Below are 19740 nucleotides of genomic sequence, written 5' to 3' on the forward strand. Positions count from 1 at the left end.
TTGTAGATTATACTGTAAGTAGCTTATAAAGCCTTTCAGCCTATCAGGTATTATTGGCTATTTATAAGGCCTTTATTCAGTGTTTTCCTATTCTCACACTAAGTCATGCATTTGTAGTTTTTTATTCGTTACATCCTTATTTGCCAGAATTAAAGCTTATCAATAGTTAATTACACATGCAACAGACTCTGTATATGCAGTCTTTAAAAGGGACTGATAGGGGCAGAGTACCCTAAAATAAGTATTCCAACTTATAAGAGTTTAATATAATATCTACAAATACACCCCCCCCCCCCCCCAAAAAAAAGATAGAGACATCAAAAAGTGCATTGATCACTTTTATTAACTCATTTTGCATCTGTCCTTCCACACAGCTGTCCCCATAGGAAAAAAATATTTTTGGTTGCAGGTACAACCCTTTTGGGTACCATGTAGAAACTTTTCCACAGAGGGTTCTTCATGGATTCCAAAAGGGTTATACCTGGAACCAAAACGTGTTTTGGGTACAGCCAAAGAACACTTTTGGAACCCTTTTTTCTAACATGCTGACCACACTGTGAGCATTGCAAAATAAATGTACACATACATGTTATTCAATCATTTAATCTAAACTGTTTCTGCGTGTCTGGGTAGCCAGGCGCTAAAATATAACTATTTTTGACGCTTGACTAGCTGCAAATTCCACCTCTTCCATCACCTCATTGGTTTTTAGGAGCATATCACCACTTTGGTGATTGAAAGATGAACTGAGGTCCACACTAGAGTTTAGTTGGTGGTTGTAATGCACCTTAAAGTTGCTTGCCAACCAACATATAAAGTCCACAGAAGACTGAAGGAGAGATTACTAGAAACTATGATTTTGTGTAACTCAGAAAATGTCAAAGTTCTACAAAGATACATAAAAAAAGGATATTCTGCATTTCAGGTAGCAACCCGGCAATGTACTGGTCTCTAGAGATTTAAATTCTTACCATTACCATTGCAGCCACGCTCCATGTTTTTTTGGTCTCATAGAGTCTAACCATTTGTAACGTCCGGTTCAACACCGTCTGCCTGCTTGGTCTAAAGTAAATTTCGTTAGGAGGGGTTTTATGCAGTCTGGCAAAAGGGGGCATTCCATGACGCCGACATAATATCTGTGCTCACGTGGGTGTGGTCACTGACTGGGTGGAACTTTTATATGAAAAACAATTATCATTTAGAAAGCTAACATTACATTTCATCTTCTCACATATGGTTTTATATTTAATCCTATAAATTCCACTACATTTAGATGTTAACCTGACAACTGGGAAATATACACATTCAGAGACACAGTTATGTTATACTGTCCTTAATGAGATCCCAAAACAACAACTGATCTGACATAATTGTTCTTTAAGTACCCACGGACCATTCCAACTGTTTGGATTTCAAAAATATTGTTTCATTATCCAATCATGGATGTCACTGTACTACAAAATCTCTCTCTGCTGTAGCAAAGGGATTTTTAACTTCCATTTCTGCAGAGTGGGAGAGAGTTCCTGCAGGTATTTACGACCGTTATAAAACTGCCAACTTCACCCCTCTCCCCCTCTGCGGGAGAGAGAGGGTGCTGTAGAGCGGACCCACTGTAACCTGATCCTTCAGAACTTCACAGGAGAGTCATGACTGTGTACTATCTGTTGTGCCCCCACTCACTCACTCAGTATATTTGCCTTTCTTAGTACAGTTTTTTTTGGGACCACAGACAAGCATACTGGCTTTCTCACTCTCTCACACACGCACGCACACTCACACGCACACGCACACTCACACACACACACACGTGGGACCCTGGGTTTGGACTAAAGTGCAGGTGCACGGAATGTAGACCTGTGTAATAAAGTGGAGAATGTAAAAACATCTCACTTCTAACAGAACTTCTAAACTCTGTCTCTTATCAGAGCAACATAGCTGAGACGATCAATTATATACTATACTTTATCTGTAATGGGAGCAAATGGCCTCTTGCTTTCATATCCTCTATCACCTTCTTATTCTCTGGTGTTACATGGCCGGCACAACACTTTGTGAATGCAAGCAGTGTTTCTATTCATGGGTCGAACACCAGGGTGCTGTTGATTTCCTTGTACAGGGGTTTGGCGATCGGTATTGTGGCTGTGATGGTGCCTCTATCCACGTTGTTGTAATGCAAAGCCTCAGACATGGTCCGGAACTTCTTGGTCTTCAGGACTTTATGGTACCTGCGGATCACCACTTCAAGACCTTTGACTACACATAAGAAATAGGGTTAATGTACTTAATGTCTCTCACCAGGTGGCTGTTTTCCTTCCTCAGTCCCCTTCAACTGTTCCCGCAGGCACTCTGTCTCGAGTTCTTTTAATTATTCTTTCCTGCCACTTTATCTTTCCCTCAAAAAACTCTACCTTAGACACTGAACCTTCAACAGAATACAGTTTCAGTGTAGGCTGTATTAAACTGATTTCTCACAAATAATGGCACAGCATAGTAGAGAGTTGTTTTACTACAAATAATGCAAACAATGGTTAGAATTATCGTGTTCATCGCATGAATTTGCGAGGGGTTGCAACTAACAAGCCTTATCCCTCAGTTTAATTGGCATAAATCCCACACAAATACCTGGTTGTAAAAGTAATTTTACCAATAGGTCCAAGACTGCTGGTACCTGGGTAAGACAAGCAATATTTTCCTTTCATAGGCATGCTGGGACCTGTAATACATCACAAGCACACAATTGATCATTAAAAATGTCAATACTTCAGTCCAATTTTCTTGGAAACCTGATTTAACAGGTTAACCTAGTTAGCTAGTAGAACAGCATACATACCAGCATCCTAGTCCACTTTGGTCTTCGGCTGTCTTATCCTCTGGACTCTGCATGGGCATCTTTCTCTTGCATCTACGTACAGGCTGCATAAAGAGACCAAATCCCAGCAGTGTTACTAGCTACCTTCATAGATTGGCGAACAAAATCCAAATATTAAATATAAAACAAATTTGCTAGCTAGCTATGGGTCCATTTTGGATGTCCTAGCTACCTCAACAACACTGATCTGGAGCAATACACATGAATTACCACCACGTAAGTGTAAACCATGCAAATACTATTACCTAGCAGGCTAGCTAATTAGCTCCCATGCTAAATGTATTGATAGCTTGCAAACTAGCTAACTTGCTAGCTAGTTCACTTTCAAGACGTAAGACTTTCCTCAGAGTTGTTGCTGTTCTCTGATTTGATAATAATTTGTAAACTGTTTCTATTCGGGATCCTTGGGACATCCCTACCCCCATTGAAGTCGAAATGTAAAATGGTTAAGGTAAGGGTTAGGGTTAGGTAAGGGTTAAGATTAGGGTATGGTTAGGGTTTAGGGTAGGGACGTCCCAAGGATTCTGGATTGCACGCACCGTTCCTACGAACGTTCCTATCGTTCCTACTCCATCCACATCAGACACGATCCAGACACGCAGGTTGAAATATCAAAACAAACTCTGAACAATTTATATGAATTTGGGGACAGGTCAAAACATATTAATCATTAATGGAAATTTAGCTAGCTAGCTTGCTGTTGCTAGCTAATTTGTCCTGGGATATAAACATTGCTATTTAGCTGAAATGCACAAGGTGCTTTTTTTCTGGATCATTGTAGAATTTTTACCGATTCTGAGACACAAAACCGTCTGTTCTCTACTCTGGCAATTAATCCACAGATAATAGGGGGAAACCAAGGTAGTTTCTAGTAATCTCTCCTCCTGTCCCGAAGCCACTCCTGTGTTGTCTTGGCTGTGTGCACTGGGTCGTTGTCCTGTTGTAAGGCGAAGTCAGAGTGCTCTGGAGCAGGTTTTCATTAAGGATCTCTCTGTACTTTGCTCTGTTCATCTTTGCCTGGATTCTGACTAGTCTCCCAGTCCTTGCTGCTGAAACAAATCTCCACAGCATGATGCTGCCACCACTGTGCTTCACAGTAGGGACGGTGCCAGGTTTCCTCCAGACATGACGCTTGGCATTCAGGCCAAAGAGTTCAATCTTGGTTTCATCAGACCAGAGAATCTTGTTTCTCATGGTCTGAGAATCCTTTAGGTGCCTTTTAGAAAACTCCAAGCGGGCAGTCGTGTCTTTTACTGAGGAGTGGCTTCCGTTTGGCCGCTCTACCATAAAACGCCTGGTTGGTGGAGTGCTGCAGAGATGGTTGTCCTTCTGGAAGTTTCTTCCATCTCCACAGAGGAACTCTGGAGCTCTGTCAGTGAATATCAGGTTTTTGGTCACCTCCCTGACCAAGGCCCTTCTCCCTCGATTGCTAAGTTTGGCATGGTGGCCTGCTCTAGGAAGAGTCTTGGTGGATCCAAACTTCTTCCATGTAAGAATGATGGAGGCCACTGTGGTCTTCGGGACCTTCAATACAAATGTTCAAATGTTTCGGTACCCTTCCCAAGATCTGTATTTAGACACAATCCTGTCTCGGAGCTCTACGGACAATTCCTTCGACCTCATAGCTTGATTTTTGCTCTGACATGCACTGTCAACTGTGGGACCTTATATAGACAGGTGTGTGCCTTTCCAAATAATGTCCAATCAATTGAATTTACCACAGGTAGACTCCAATTAAGTTATTGAAACATCTCAAGGAGTTCAATTTCAAGTCTCATAGCAAAGGGTCTGACTGCTTATGTTAATAACGTATTCCTGTTTTCCATTTTTTTTATAAATTAATAAAAAGCATTTAAAAACCTGGTTTTTGCTTTGTCATTATGGGGTATTGTTATTGATTGATGAGAATAAAATAAAAAATAGAATCTATTTAAGAATAAGGTTGTAACGTAACAAAATGTGGAAAAAGGGAAGGGGTCTGAATACTTTCCGAATGCACGGTATAAGTCAGTTAATTCAAACAAATTAGGTAATAACAGTGTTTGCTTTGTTTTCCTAAATTGAGTTAAAATAACAATTGGCCATATCAAAGTAGATACAGTAGGAGAATAGAGAATTTAGTGACAATGCAAATATGATAGAAACAACATGTTTTACACATCATCTCATGACTGCTGTTGATGTTAAATTCATCTAACATCTACACCTGATACTGTTAGATTGCTTTTTTAAGTATATTTTAAAAAATAACTACAGACTGAATTGGCACCTAGAAAATGAGTTGTCCAAATATGAGGTGTAACTGGGGAAATGACCACTAACAACACCTCTGATGGGCAGAACGAGAGCTGAGAAAGGTTCCCCACTATGTGCCCTGTTTACTCTCTCTCTCTCCCCCTCACTCCCTCTTTTTCTGGTTATTAAGGTGAGGCTGTTGCGGCTAGGGGCATTACGAAATTGCTGATTACAGTCATAAACCGATACAAATGAGTAGGTTGCCTCTGACTGTTAATTGGTAGAATGTAATAAAGGGAGGCAATATTTGGCCCTCTAATTGTGTGTTTACTGCACTATTTATTGGAAAATTTCCTCCCAGGGTCGGTGTTGATGAGATGAGATGTGTTCTTAGTGGCCTGTGCTCCTGGCATGTCATTAATATTGCTTTATAATGGCTTTCAACATGAGCGAAGGGCGAGTTTGTCGCACAGGAGTGATATTCGTAGGCAAAGGCGTTACTATTATTGAGTTAAGCAGTGCCAAAGCAAGACTCAAGAATGCAACGACAGGTATAGGGCCTAACTTCCAGGGTGATTGTTCAAAAGAAAGCAAAAAAAAAAAATGGTGTGTGTAAAGGCTATGCTAGAACACTAGCAACCCACGCTATTGGTATTGTCTGTCCATGTTTACACAGTCATCCTAAGAACCCAATTTGTCTGACGTTCCACACTTAGTTTTACATGTCAGTAGTTATTGTAAGGTGGTTTCTGTAAAACGGTTTCACACTTCACACCAGGATGTAAATATTACACCCATTGTTCTGAGTAACTAGGATTTGAATATCACACACAGTGAATGTCCGTGGCATTACCACATTGTTGAATGTAATCATCACACCCATTGTTTTAAGTGGCAAGTATTTTAATATCACAGCAGGATGTAAATATCACACCCCGTTGTTCTGAGTGGCTGGGGCATTACCACACCCCACACCCCACTGTTCTGATTGTAGTATTGTGGATGTGAGCACGGGTCCTAGTGTCTGTGTGCATACATGTTTTGAAAGGTGTTGTGTCCGGACATGTCTGCAAAGTAGTTGTTGAACCAGGCGAGGCAATCATTAGAAAAACCAAGGCTATTGAGTCTGCCGATAAGAATACGGTGATTGACAGAGTCAAAAGCCTTGGCCAGGTCGATGAAGACGGCTGCACAGTACTGTCTTTTACCGATGGCGGTTATGATATCGTTTAGTACCTTGAGAGTGGCTGAGGTGCACCCGTGAGCGGCTCAGAAGCCGGAATGCACTGTGGAGAAGGTACGGTGGGATTCGAAATGGTCAGTGATCTTTTTATTAACTTGGCTTTCGAAGACTTTAGATAGGCAGGGCAGGATGGATATAGGTCTGTAACAGTTTGGGTCTAGGGTGTCACCCCCTTTGAAGAGGGGGATGACCGCGGCAACCTTCCAATCTTTAGGGATCTCGGATGATACGAAAAAGAGGTTGAACATGCTTTTAATAGGGGTTGCAACAATGGCGGCGGATAGTTTTAGAAAGAGAGGGTCCAGATTGTCTAGCCCAGCTGATTTGTACGGGTCCAGGTTTTGTAGCTCTTTCAGAACATCTGCTGTCTGGATTTGGGTGAAGGCGAAGCGGGGAGGCTTGGGTGAGTAGCTGCGGGGGGTGGGCTGTTGGCCGGAGTTGGAGTAGCCAGGGGGAAGGCATGGCCAGCCGTTGAGAAATGCTTATTGAAATTTTCGATTATCATGGATTTATCAGTGGTGACCGTGTTACCTAGCCTCAGTGCAGTGGGCGGCTGGGAGGAGGTGCTCTTGTTCTCCATGTACTTTACAGTGTCCCAAAACTTTTGGGATTTAGAGCTACAGGATGACAATTTCTGCTTGAAAAACCTAGCCTTTGCTTTCCTGACTGACGGTGTGTATTGGTTCCTGACTTCCTGAACAGTTGCATATCGTGGGGACTATTCGATGCTATTGCAGTCCGCCACAGGATGTTTTTGTGCTGGTCAAGGGCAGTCAGGTCTGGAGTGAACCAAGGGCTATATCTGTTCTTAGTTCTGCATTTTTTGAACGGGGCATGCTTATCTAAGATGGTGAGGAAATTACTTTTAAAGAATGACCAGGCATCCTCGACTGACGGGATGAGGTCAATATCCTTCCAGGATACCCGGGCCAGGACAATTAGAAAGGCCTGCTCGCAGAAGTGTTTTAGGGAGTGTTTTACAGTGATGAGGGGTGGTCGTTTGACCGCGGACCCATAGCGGATACAGGCAATGAGGCAGTGATCGCTGAGATCCTGATTAAAAACAGAGGAGGTGTATTTGGAGGGCAAGTTGGTCAGGATAAGGTCAATGAGGGTGCCCATGTTAACGGATTTAGGGTTGTTCCTTGATGATTTGTGTGAGATTGAGGGCATCTAGGTCAGATTGTATGACTGCCGGGGTGTTAAGCATATCCCAGTTTAGGTCACCTAACAGAAAGAACTCTGAAGCTGGATGGGGGGCAATCAATTCACAAATGGTGTCCAGGGCACAGCTGGGAGCGGAGGGGGGTTGATAGCAGGCGGCAACAGTGAGACTTATTTCTGGAGAGGTAAATTTAAATTAGAAGTTCAAACTGTTTGGGTATAGACCTGGAAAGTATGACAGATCTTTGCAGGCTATCTCTGTAGTAGATTGCAACTCCTCCCCCTTTGGCAGTTCTATCTTGACGGAAAATGTTGTAGCTGGGTATGGAAATCTCAGAATTGTTGGTGGCCTTCCTAAGCCAGGATTCAGATATGGCAAGGACATCAGGGTTGGCGGAGTGTGCAAAAGCAGTGAGTAAAACAAACTTAGGGAGGCTTCTGATGTTGACATGCATGAAACCAAGGCTTTTTCGATCACAGAAGTCAACTGAGGGTGCCTGGGGATATGCAGGGCCTGGGTTTACCTCCACATCACCCGAGGAACAGAGGAGGAGTAGGATGAGGGTACGGCCAAAGGCTATCAAAACTGGTCGCCTAGAGGGTTGTGGACAATGAGTAAAAGGAGCAGATTTCTGGGCGTGGTAAAATAGATTCAGGGCATAATGTGCAGACAGGGGTATGGTGGGGTGGAGGTAAGCCCAGGTACTGAGTGATGATAAGAGAGGTTGTATCTCTGTATAAGCTGGTCATAATGGGTGAGGTCACCACGTGTGGGAGGTGGGACAAAGGAGGTATCAGAGGTATAATGAGTGGAACTAGGGGCTCCGCAGTAAACTAAAACAATGATAACTAACCTAAACAACAGTATACAAGGCATATTGACATATGAGAGAGACATACAGCGAGGCATAAAGTAATCACAGGTGTTGATTTGGAAAGCTAACTAAGACATCAACGGGTGAGACAACAACAGCTAATCAGTTAAAACAATGACAGGTGAAATGGCGATGACTGGGCAGAGGGTCGGTTAACTACACACAGAGCCTGAGTTCACGGTGGCTGGCGGCCGACTGATAAAAATATAATAATAATTCATTTAAAAAAAATGTAAAAACAATTAATAAATAAGCAAACAGAATGGAGTACCGTGATTAATGGACAGTCCAGCGGGCATCAACTATGTAGCCAAGTAATCATAGGGTCCAGGGGACAGCAATAGAAGGAACAGGGGAGCCGCAGAGTTGTCGCTACCATGATATCACATGGTCGACGCGGCGTTTAAAGTTAGTAGCCCGGGGCTAGTAGAAGCGTCTGCTACGAAGCCCGGCAGAGGCCGGTTGAAGGCACAGCGGATGGAGTATTCGTCGGCAGACCTGTAGAGGTGGTGCAGCGGGGCGCCGTGTCGACTGAGGATCCAAGCCAGATGGCGAAAGAGGTATCGTAGCTGTAGTAATTTAGTTTTCTATCCGGGAGATGCGCCTGGCTCATGGCTAACTGGTGCTAGCTTTGGGGCAGTGGTGTTGGCCACTATAGCCACTCGGTAGCAGCGGTGATCCGGTGCCAAGGTCCAGAGCTTACGGCAAGGATCCGGTGGAGTAGTGTGATCTAGCCGTGCTTGGGTGGAGTCCGGGTGAACAACTGAGTAGGCCGGGAGGTGGGCCTCAGGGTAAGCTTTGGTACTGGGTAACTCGGTGGGTGCTAGCTAGCTGTGCAGAAGGTAAAGGCCGCTAGCAGTGGCTAACAATTACTAAATAGCTTGTAGCTAATTAGCTGGTTAGCTTCTGATAGCTGTGGTTCTTGCTATAAGGTCTAAAAATGACAAATAATAGCGGTTCCGTATCACATTGGGTGAGTCAGGTTACCGGAAGGTATAATTGAACTAAAATGGAGAAGAGATTGAAAATAAAATTGAAATATATACAAAAAAGACAAAAAAATACAAAAGTACACTAGAGGACGAACAAAACACGTCTGCACTGCTACGCCATCTTGGAACATTCATGGGCTTACTGACTCATGGTAATACACAGTGTCCTGTAGACCTACATTTGAAGTCAGAAGTTTACATACACCTCAGCCAAATACATTTTGTCATGACATTGGCATGAGGGGGGAGGTTTATGACCCCCATAAATACCTTTCCCCTTTTTCCTCTCTCTACTCTACCGATGTGACAATCGAAAATCCCTTTGTTAACATTGAGAGAGAGTCTGGGAACATCAAAGGGGTAGGGGAACGGAATCATATTTCCCTACTATATAAGCCCTGTTACGAAAATGTAACTTCCTGTTCCAAGGACGTGTGGACTTGAGGTCCCCACGTTGAAAGGACAAAGACAACCTACAGAACAAAGCCAACCTTAGAGAACCTAACGAAATTAGCATCGAATTTCAATGTGAAGGTGACGACCTACACGCCGGAAGGATGAATTGCGACTATACCAGCCAGAATATAGCATGAGCATATAGCATGACAACTTGGTATGAACTTTTGGTATGATATTAGGCCACTCTTGGCCATGATTACAGACACCTGTGTCTTTTGATACTATATAAACAAGTCATCCCGCCGTGTTTGTGAGTATACCCTGATGAAGACAGCTTGGCTGTCGAAACGTTGGTAATACATTTTTTGCATCTGAGCTCCTAGAGTGTGCGGCTCTCTTTTATTTTCAAGTTTTCTACTCCGCTAGCCAGCACCTGGCCTAAATAGGTGTGCGGTTTTTTTTCTACCAGAGAGATATACCTGCTGGAGAGCGTGCTACGGGTGGGTGCTGCTATGGTGACCAGCGAGCTGAGATAAGGGGGGACTTTACCTAGCAGGGTCTTGTAGTTTACCTGGAGCCAGTGGGTTTGGCAACGAGTATGAAGCGAGGGCCAGCCAACGAGAGCGTACAGGTAGCAGGGGTGGGTAGTATATGGGGCTTTGGTGACAAAACGGATGGCACTGTTATGGACTGCATCCAATTTATTGAGTAGGGTATTGGAGGCTATTTTGTAAATGACATCGCCGAAGTCGAGGATCGGTAGGATGGTCAGTTTTACAAGGGTATGTTTGGCAGCATGAGTGAAGGATGCTTTGTTGCGAAATAGGAAGCCAATTCTAGATTTAACTTTGGATTGGAGATGTTTGATGTGAGTCTGGAAGGAGAGTTTACAGTCTAACCAGACACCTAGGTATTTGTAGTTGTCCACATATTCCGAACCGTCGAGAGTAGTGATGTTGGACGGGCGGGCAGGTGCAGGCAGCGATCGGTTGAAGAGCATGCATTTAGTTTTACTTGTATTTAAGAGCAATTGGCCACGGAAGGAGAGTTGTATGGCATTGAAGCTCGTCTGGAGGGTTGTTAACACAGTGTCCAAAGAAGGGCCAGAAGTATACAGAATGGTGTCGTCTGCGTAGAGGTGGATCAGAGGCTTGTGGAGGTCTACAATTTTTTCTGAGGTCTTGGCTGATTTATTTTGATTTTCCCATGATGTCAAGCAAAGAGGCACTGAGTTTGAGGGTAGGCATTAAAATACATCCATAAGTACACCTCCAATTGACTCAAATGATGTCAATTAGCCTTTTAGAAGCTTCTAAAGACGTACTTTTCTGGATTTTCCAAGCTGTTTTAAGGCACAGTCAACTTAGTTTATTTAAACTTCTGACCCACTGGAATTGTGATACAGTGAATAATAAGTGAAATCTGTCTGTAAACAATTGTTGGAAAAATTACTTGTCTCATGCACAAAGAAGATGTCCGAACAGACTTTCCAAAACTATAGTTGGTTAAAAAGAAATTTGTGGAGTGGTTGAACAACGAGTTTTAATGACTCCAACCTAAGTGTATGTAAACTTCGGACTTCAACTGTATGTCTGTATGCAGCCTCCTCTGATGTGCTATTGATGGCTGTTTTGCAGTCTGATGGCCTGGAGATAGATGCTGTTTTTCAGGCTTTCGGTCCCAGCTTTGATTCACCTGTTCTGACATCGCCTTCTGGATGATAGCGGGATGAACAGGCAGTGGCTCAGGTGGTTGACGTCCTTGATGATCTATTTGGCCTTGCTATTGCATTGGGTGCTGTAGGTGTCCAGGAGGGCGGGAGGTTTGCCCCCGGTAATGTTGCACCACCCTCTGGAGAGCTTTGCGGTTGTGGTCGGGGCAGTTGCCATACCAGGTGGTGATACAGTCCGACAGTATGCTCTCAATTGTGCACCTGTAACATTTTAGGTGTTGAGCCAAATTTCGTTAGCCTCCTGAGGCTAAATTGGAGTCCACAGGTGGTAAATTCAATTGATTGAACACGATTTGTAAAAGCACAGTGCATGTCCGTTGACAGTGCATGTCAGAGCAAAAACGAAGCCATGAGGTCCAAGGAATTGTCCGTAGAACTCCGAGACAGGATTGTGTCGAGACACAGATCTGGGGAATAGTACCAAACAGTTTCTGCAGCATTGAAGGTTCCCAAGGACACAGTGGCCTTCATCATTCTTAAATGGAAGAAGTTTGGAACCACCAAGTCTCTTCCTAGAGCTGATCGCTCAGCCAAACTTAACTATTGGGGGAGAAGGGCCTTGGTCAGGGAGGTGACCAAGAACCCGATGGTCACTCTGACAGAGCTCCAGAGTTCCTCTGTGGAGATAGGAGAAACTTCCAGAAGGACAACCATCTCTGCAGGACTCTACCAAACAGGTCTTTACAGTAGAGTGGCCAGACAGAAGCCACTCCTCAGTAAAAGACAAATGACAGCCGACTTGGAGTTTGCCAAAAGGCACCGAAAGACTCTCAGATCATGAGAAACAAGATTCTCTTGTCTGAAGAAACCAAGATTGAAAAAGCGTCACTTCTGGAGGAAACCTGGCACCATCCTGGTGGCAACAACATGCTGTGGTATGTTTTTCAACGGCAGGGACTGGGAGGCTAGTCAGGATCAAGTTAAAGATGAACAGTGCAAATTACTGAGAGATCCTTGATTATACCCTGCTCCAGAACGCTCAGGACCTCAGACTGGGGTGTAAGTACACCTTCCAACAGGACACCGACCCTAAGCACACAGCCAAAACAATGCAGGAGTGGCTTCAGGACAAGTCTCTGAGTGTCCTTGAGTGGTCCAGCCAGAGCATGGACTTGAACCCGATGGGACATATTTGGAGAGTCCTGAAAATAGCTGTGTAGCAATGCTCCCCATCCAACCTGACAGTGCTTGAGAGGATCTGCAGAGGGGAATGGGAGAAACTCCCCAAATACAGGTGTGGCAATCTTGTAGCGTCATATCCAAGAAGACTCAAGGCTATAATCAATGCCAAAGGCGCTTCAACAAAGTAGTGAGTAAAGTGTCTGAATACAAATGTTAATGTCATATTTCATTCTTTGTCATTATGGGGTAATGTGTGTAGACTGATGAGGGAAAAAAACAGTTGAATCAATTTTAGAATTAGGCTGTAGCGTAACAAAATGTGGAAAAAGTAAATGGGTCTGAAAACTTTCCAAATGCACTGTATAGCTACCTAAATGTCGGTAGTGAAGTTAAAACACTTGAGAGTTTTCAACTAAAGTTTTAAAATCAATAAAAACCTCTAATCCATTGTCCTTGAGCACCTTCTTTTTTTACAGTGGCTTGCGAAAGTATTCACCCCGATTGATATTTTCCCTATTTTGTTTCCTTACAACCTGGAATTAAAATATATATACTTTTTTTTGGGGGGGGGGGGTTGTATCATTTGATTTACACAACATGCCTACCACTTTGAAGATGCAAACTATTTTTTATGGTGAAACAAGAAATAAGACAAAAAAAGAGAAAACGTGAGCTTGCATAACTGTTCACCCCCCCAAAGTCAATACTTAGTAGAGCCACCTTTTGCTGCAATTAAACTTATTAATTCTTAAACTGTTTTGATAATGGATTTAATGGTGCTCAGTGGGATGTTCAAAGTTTTGAAAATATTTTTATAACCCAAACCTGATCTGTACTTCTCAACAACTTTGTCCCTGACCTGTTTGGAGAGCTCCTTGGTCTTTATAGTGCTGCTTGCTTGGTGGTGTCCCTTGCTTAGTGGTGTTGCAAACTCTGGGGACTTTTAGAGCATGCGTATATATATACATATATACTGAGATCATGTGACAGATCTTGTGACACTTAGATTGCACACAGGTGGACTTCATTTAACTAATTACGTGACTTCTGAAGGTAATTGGTTGCATGAGACCTTATTTAGTTATGGAGTTCACAGCAAAGGGGGTGAATAAATATGCACACACCACTTTTCCATTTTATGACATTTTTTTTTTTTTAAACAGTTATTTTTACATTTCACTTCACTTATTTGGACTATTTGTGTATGTCCATTACATGAAATCCAAATAAAAATACATTTAAATTACAGGTTGTAATTCAACAAAATAGGAACAACTCCATGGGGGGATGAATACATTTGCAAGGCACTGTATTTGACTTGTCTAATGATACAGTATTGCCTGTCTCTCTGCTTACAATGTATCGATGAAATTCAGATAATGAGTGAAATATATTGTTAAATATAGACAAGATATTTCAACAGACTGTTTCACAACAGGCCGTGATTGGGAGTCCCATAGGGTGGCGCACAATCGGCCCAGCATCATCCGTGTTTGGCAGGTGTAGGCCGTCATTGTAAATAAGAATTTGTTCTTAACTTTCACGCCTAGTTAAATAAAGGTTAAATAAAAAATATATTTAATAATTGTACACTACAGTGTAATTCCAAATGGTAGCACATAGAGTGACTCTTTCCACTTTGTCCTATGATGTAGAATTTACAGCCACATCCATAGATGATTTGGTTTTACATGTCAACATAAATTATGCCAAATTGATACCTTAATGAGGTAACATTGTTAGTATTTAGTAGTTATCAAACCATATACGTTAACTAGGCACTATATACCTTTGGTTCAGTAGTTATCAGTTTTGAGCAGTTTGATTAAAACCTGTTATGGCAAGGAGTTCCCCTAGGGGAACCCCCACCCCCAGCTAAGCTGAAAAGGTGGCGCGGAGAATTCAAAAATATTATTTAGAAATATTTAACTTTCACACATTAACAAGTACAATACAGCATATGAAAGATAAACATCTTGTTAATCTACCCATCATGTCTGATTTTTTATGTATTTTTTATGTTAGACCACCACCAAATCAAAAAAAAAAAACACAGCCATTTTTCCCAGCCAAAGATAGTCACAAAAGCAGAATTAGAGATAAAATGAATCACTAACCTTTTGATAATCTTCATCAGATGACATTCATATGACATGTTACACAATACATTTATGTTTTGTTCGATAATATGCATATTTATATCCACAAATCTCGGTTTACATTGACGTCATGTTCAGAAATGCCTCCAAAATATCCGCAGGAAATACAGAAAGCTACGCCAGATAACAGAAATACTTCATAAACTTTGACTAAAGATACATGTTCTTATATAATTAAAGATACACTTGTTCTTAATGCAACCGCTGTGTCAGATTTTTTAAAAAACGTTACGAAAAAGCCTACCACGCAATAATCTGAGACGGCGCTCAGACGTAAATATATTTCTCCGCCATGTTGGAGTCAACAGAAATACGAAATTACATCATAAATATTCCCTTTGATGATCTTTCATCAGAATGCAGTGCAAGGAGTCCTAGTTCCACAATAAATCGTTGTTTTGTTCCATAATGTCCAATACTAGTGTCCAATTAGCTGCATTTGCTAGCACTTTCAGCTCACGTGCCCAAAAATTGACGCTGGTCCAGGAGAACTCGGACGAAAACAAAAATATATATTCAAGGTCGAATAAACTGGTCAAACTAAGTAGAGAATCAATCTTCAGGATGTTATTTTCATATATATCCAATAACGTTCCAACCGGAGCATACGTTTTCATCTGCAGCCAAATGGAACGATGGTGACATCCACAGACAAATGCGCCACAGGGAAATTGCATTCTGCCAGGACAGTGACTCATTCCCCTCCCATTCGGTCAAAGTTCACACCAGAGGCTCCATTCCACATTCTACTGAATGAGGACATCTAGTGGAAGGCGTAGGAAGTGCTAACAGATCCATATCTTATTTGGAAGGGAAGAGGCAATGACTTAAAATTAGACACGCATTCAGAATTTCACTTCCTGTTTGGAAGATTGCCTGCCCTATGAGTTCTGTTATACTCACAGACATAATTGAAACAGTTTTAGAAACTTCAGAGTGTTTTCTATCCAATAGTAATAATAATATCTAGGACAGAGTAGGATGCAGTTCACTGTGAGCACGCAATTCATCCAAAGTGAAAATACTACCCCCTATCCCCAACAAGTTTTAAGTGATAGTTCGTTGTATTGTTGACAAATTACAAGAATACCATGTGCACCAATGAAATTCAGGTAATGAGTGGAATATATTGTTATATATTTCACCAGTGTCTTGTACATTACACTATCATTCCAAATGGTAGCACATAGTGACTTGCCACTTTGTTCAACTGAAGCAAACTGGCTGATGAAGCATGGTAATGTAGTGGATCCACATCTACTTTATATATGATTTGGTTCCCTTGAGCAAGGCACTCTAATTGCTTCTGTAAGTCACTCTGGATAAGAACATGTGCTAAATGACTAAAACGTGAAATATAAACAGAAAGTTATGTTAATTTGATACATTTATGAGGCATACAATATATAATTTTTGTGTTCAGCAGTTATCAAACAACACTATACTGTATACGTTAACTAGGCACTACAGTGCCTTGCAAAAGTATTCATCCCCCTTTGTGTTTTTCCAGTTTTGTTGCATTACAACCTGTAATTTAAATGGATCTTTATTTGGATTTCATTTGGATTGGATTTCATACACAAAATAGTGCAAATTGGTGAAGTGAAATGAAAAAAAAATGGAAAAGTGGTGTGTGAATATGAACTCACCTCCTTTGCTATGAAGCCCCTAAATAAGATCTGGTGCAACCAATTACCTTCAGAAGTCACATAATTAGTTAAATAAAGTCCACCTGTGTGCAATCTAAGTGTCACATGATCTGTCACATGATCTCAGTACATATACACCTGTTCTGAAAGGCCCCAGAGTCTGCAACACCACTAAGCAAGGGGTACCACCAAGCAAGTGGCACCATAAAGACCAAGGAGCTCTCCAAACAGGTCAGGGACAATAGCTCAGCTGTTGAACAGAAAGGCCGAAATAGAACATTTGCCAAAATAGAACGCAACTGCTCAGCTACAGCGACCGACACATATCAGTTTGCTTCCAGCTAATATTGCAGTCTGGTAGACATGGATCGATTTATTGTAAAAAAGAAACGTACATTTACTGACAATGAAAATGAGAAGGAAGAGCTGGAGAACAACGTGCCATCTATGAACAAACAACCACCGGAGAACCGGGAAAATCAGGAAGATGGAGGCGGGGAAATGCAGCTAGCTAACATAGATAACGTGGCTAACGTGGCTCCGGTGGCTAAGAGAAGGATACGATTGATTCAAGAACACAGAAAGTTACAAGAGAAATGGACAGACAAGTATTTTTTTGTACTGCATAATGGGACTAGCTCTCTGTGTCTTATTTGTCAGAAGGTAGTCAATTGTTTCAAATGAGCAAATTTAGAGTGACACTTCCAGTCACACCATGCCCAATCTGACCAAAGATACCTGCCACAAAGCAACCTCAAAAACAACAAAATAGTGCAACTCAGAGAAAACGAGGCAACAAATGAGATTGCTTGGATACTCGCAAGAAACAAGAAGGCCTTCACAGAAGCGGGGATTGTCAAATAATGCTTTTTGGCCTCAGCTGAAATATTGTATTTATTTAACTAGGCAAGTCAGTTAAGAACAAATTCTTATTTACAATGATGGCTTAGGAACAGTGGGTTAACTGCCTCAGGTGCAGAATGACAGATTTTTACCTTGTCAGCTCAGGGATATGATCTAGCAACCTTTCGGTTACTGGCCCAACGCTCTAACCACTAAGCAACCTGCCGCCCTACCTGTATGCTGATTTCACAAACAAGGAAGCTATTTTAAAGTAAAGTAAGGGACTGCAACTCTCAGACTCGATCATAACAAGACACATAGAAGACATCGGCGAAAACATCGGTAAGCTACTGATTACTGACATATCCGTGGTGCCATGTTTTAGTATTGCGCTTGACGAAAGCACTGATGTAAATGATGTCGCCCAATTATGTGTTTGGGTCCTCTTCCCACAAAACGAGTCATTCAGAGAGGAACTTCTATGTTTACTGCCCCTTCAGGGACAAACACGAGGAGAGGATATTCTGATAGCCCGTTTTACAGTTTTTGATGATAATAATATTGACTGGTCAAATCTGGCATCTGAGTGCACTGACGGCGCCCCAAACATACGAGGTAAGGAGAAGGGACTCAACAATGAACATTGTGAAACAAAAACAGAGAAACAGACTGACCAATGCACACCTGGATTGCCTCACAAAGATCACAACAACAGACTATACATTTTGAAGGAATTCAGTCAAGGAGCAGAAGGGATATTTTCACTCATCCAACTACTGAGGTAACCCTTAATATGGGTCTTATACTTGTGATGTAGCCTATTTGATGTGAGTATGCATATATTTGTGATGTGCGGTACATCAAATTAATTGCATGTGATCTATTGCTCTAAATTTGCTCTCAAATGATAATTGATAATATTCGAAGAAAAAGTACAACAAATGAAAGATCTGTGCGGCACTCTGAATGATTGTCTCAATGCAAAGTAACAATGCACTACGCCCTGGACCGGCCTGCCCTTTTTATAGTTTATAGCCTGGCTAATGCACAGATCTGTGATAAACACAAACAGGTCGGATAACCATTATTTCCTCCGCATTATTCAAAACATAAACAATCAAGATGGATTTAGGGCCTGCCTAATAACACGTGTAAAACATGGGTGAGCCGTTGGTCTGTATGGTTTGATCTGTGCTCAATGACCCGTATGTAGTCACGTAATGCCCAAGCACAACAGCACTACTAGTGTGCTGAACAGGTCTTTTCCATGAACGGCCCTGCATGGTTATTACCTATGTCGTAGGATAAATATGATTGGGTCTGACATGGGTTAAACCAACTTCAAATATACAGGGTAAAACCCTGGTTCTTGGTGTGAAAGGGGTATAAGTATTTGCATGGGGCGAGGCACCCACCACCCTCTCTGATCAGTTCATTGTTGCTGCCCTTCTGAACTGATATGAACTGACCTACTAGCTACTACTTTGCAGTGTCAATATTACAGACTCGTCACATAAACAATATCAAAGAGCCAACAGAGTCTGGTGCTTTGGTCAGGTAAGATATTTAACTTTCTCCCCAAAATAATTGTATTGTTGTTTCTAATGTAACCAAAAAAATGGTAATGAATCAGGCAATACTTACCATCTATGGGAGGTAAATCATCATCTACAGCAACCACAGTTGGTTCCTGTAACTCTTGCTTAGGGATCTCAACATCTACCACTTCGGTTATGGCATCATCGTCTGCTGATGAGGCCATCTTCTTGCATTGTTTGTAAGTCCTACGTGACATTCTATGGATGAACAAATAACACATTTTCAGTGTAAACCAAAGTGCATTCCAAAAGGAATCCAATATAAATGTGTGGGACATACAAACAGAATCACTAATGTTCTAGCGAGCTCTCATGTACTTTTATGTAAATGCAGGTATTCGTTCTAGCTAAGCGCAACACTGTATATTACTTCTAAGGCCAATTATATTAATACATCAGGTATTACTGCAGGAATGCATACGTAATTACATATATATTATCACATAGGAGCAGTGGCGACCATTCAGGGCAGAGCCTCACCTGTTTTAAGCCCAACATTTTTAGCAAAAATGTGGGGCTTGTCTGTTTTTTGGCATTAATATGTGTCACATATCAGTTTGTAAACAATGTGAAAAAATATATATAATTGAGTTAATAAAGCCGCATACAAACATGGTCTCTTTTTTGGATTTCTTGAGTAAGGCAGCTCCAAAATGCAGGTGTTTCAGCTCCAAAATGCAGGTGTTTCAGCCTAGCTCAGTGCTTTCTGTGGTGGTGGGGCAAGCCAGCAGAAAATACGGAGCGTTGCGCCGTGATTGGCTCAGTGTTCTGTCACTCATGGGGACACTACGTCACCACCAAGTCTAAGGGTAGACCTTGAAAATTCTAGCCCCTTGGGTGCTGCCATAGAATTACAAAAA

At 41.9% G+C, this 19740-nt stretch overlaps 1 long non-coding RNA gene across 1 annotated transcript; it reads right to left on the reverse strand.

Annotated features, from left to right (window-relative positions):
• Positions 1–366: 366 nt before the first annotated feature.
• LOC118944497 (uncharacterized) lies at positions 367–19074 on the reverse strand. The gene is made up of 4 exons (XR_016492159.1): positions 18927–19074; positions 2831–2913; positions 2645–2713; positions 367–2253 (listed from the first exon to the last, which is right to left on the reverse strand). It is a non-coding gene; the product is annotated as an uncharacterized LOC118944497 (long non-coding RNA).
• Positions 19075–19740: the final 666 nt, after the last annotated feature.

Source organism: Oncorhynchus mykiss, chromosome 26, assembly GCF_057628025.1.
Source record: "Oncorhynchus mykiss isolate SJ-2025 chromosome 26, ASM5762802v1, whole genome shotgun sequence".
Classification (NCBI taxonomy): Eukaryota; Metazoa; Chordata; class Actinopteri; order Salmoniformes; family Salmonidae; genus Oncorhynchus; species Oncorhynchus mykiss.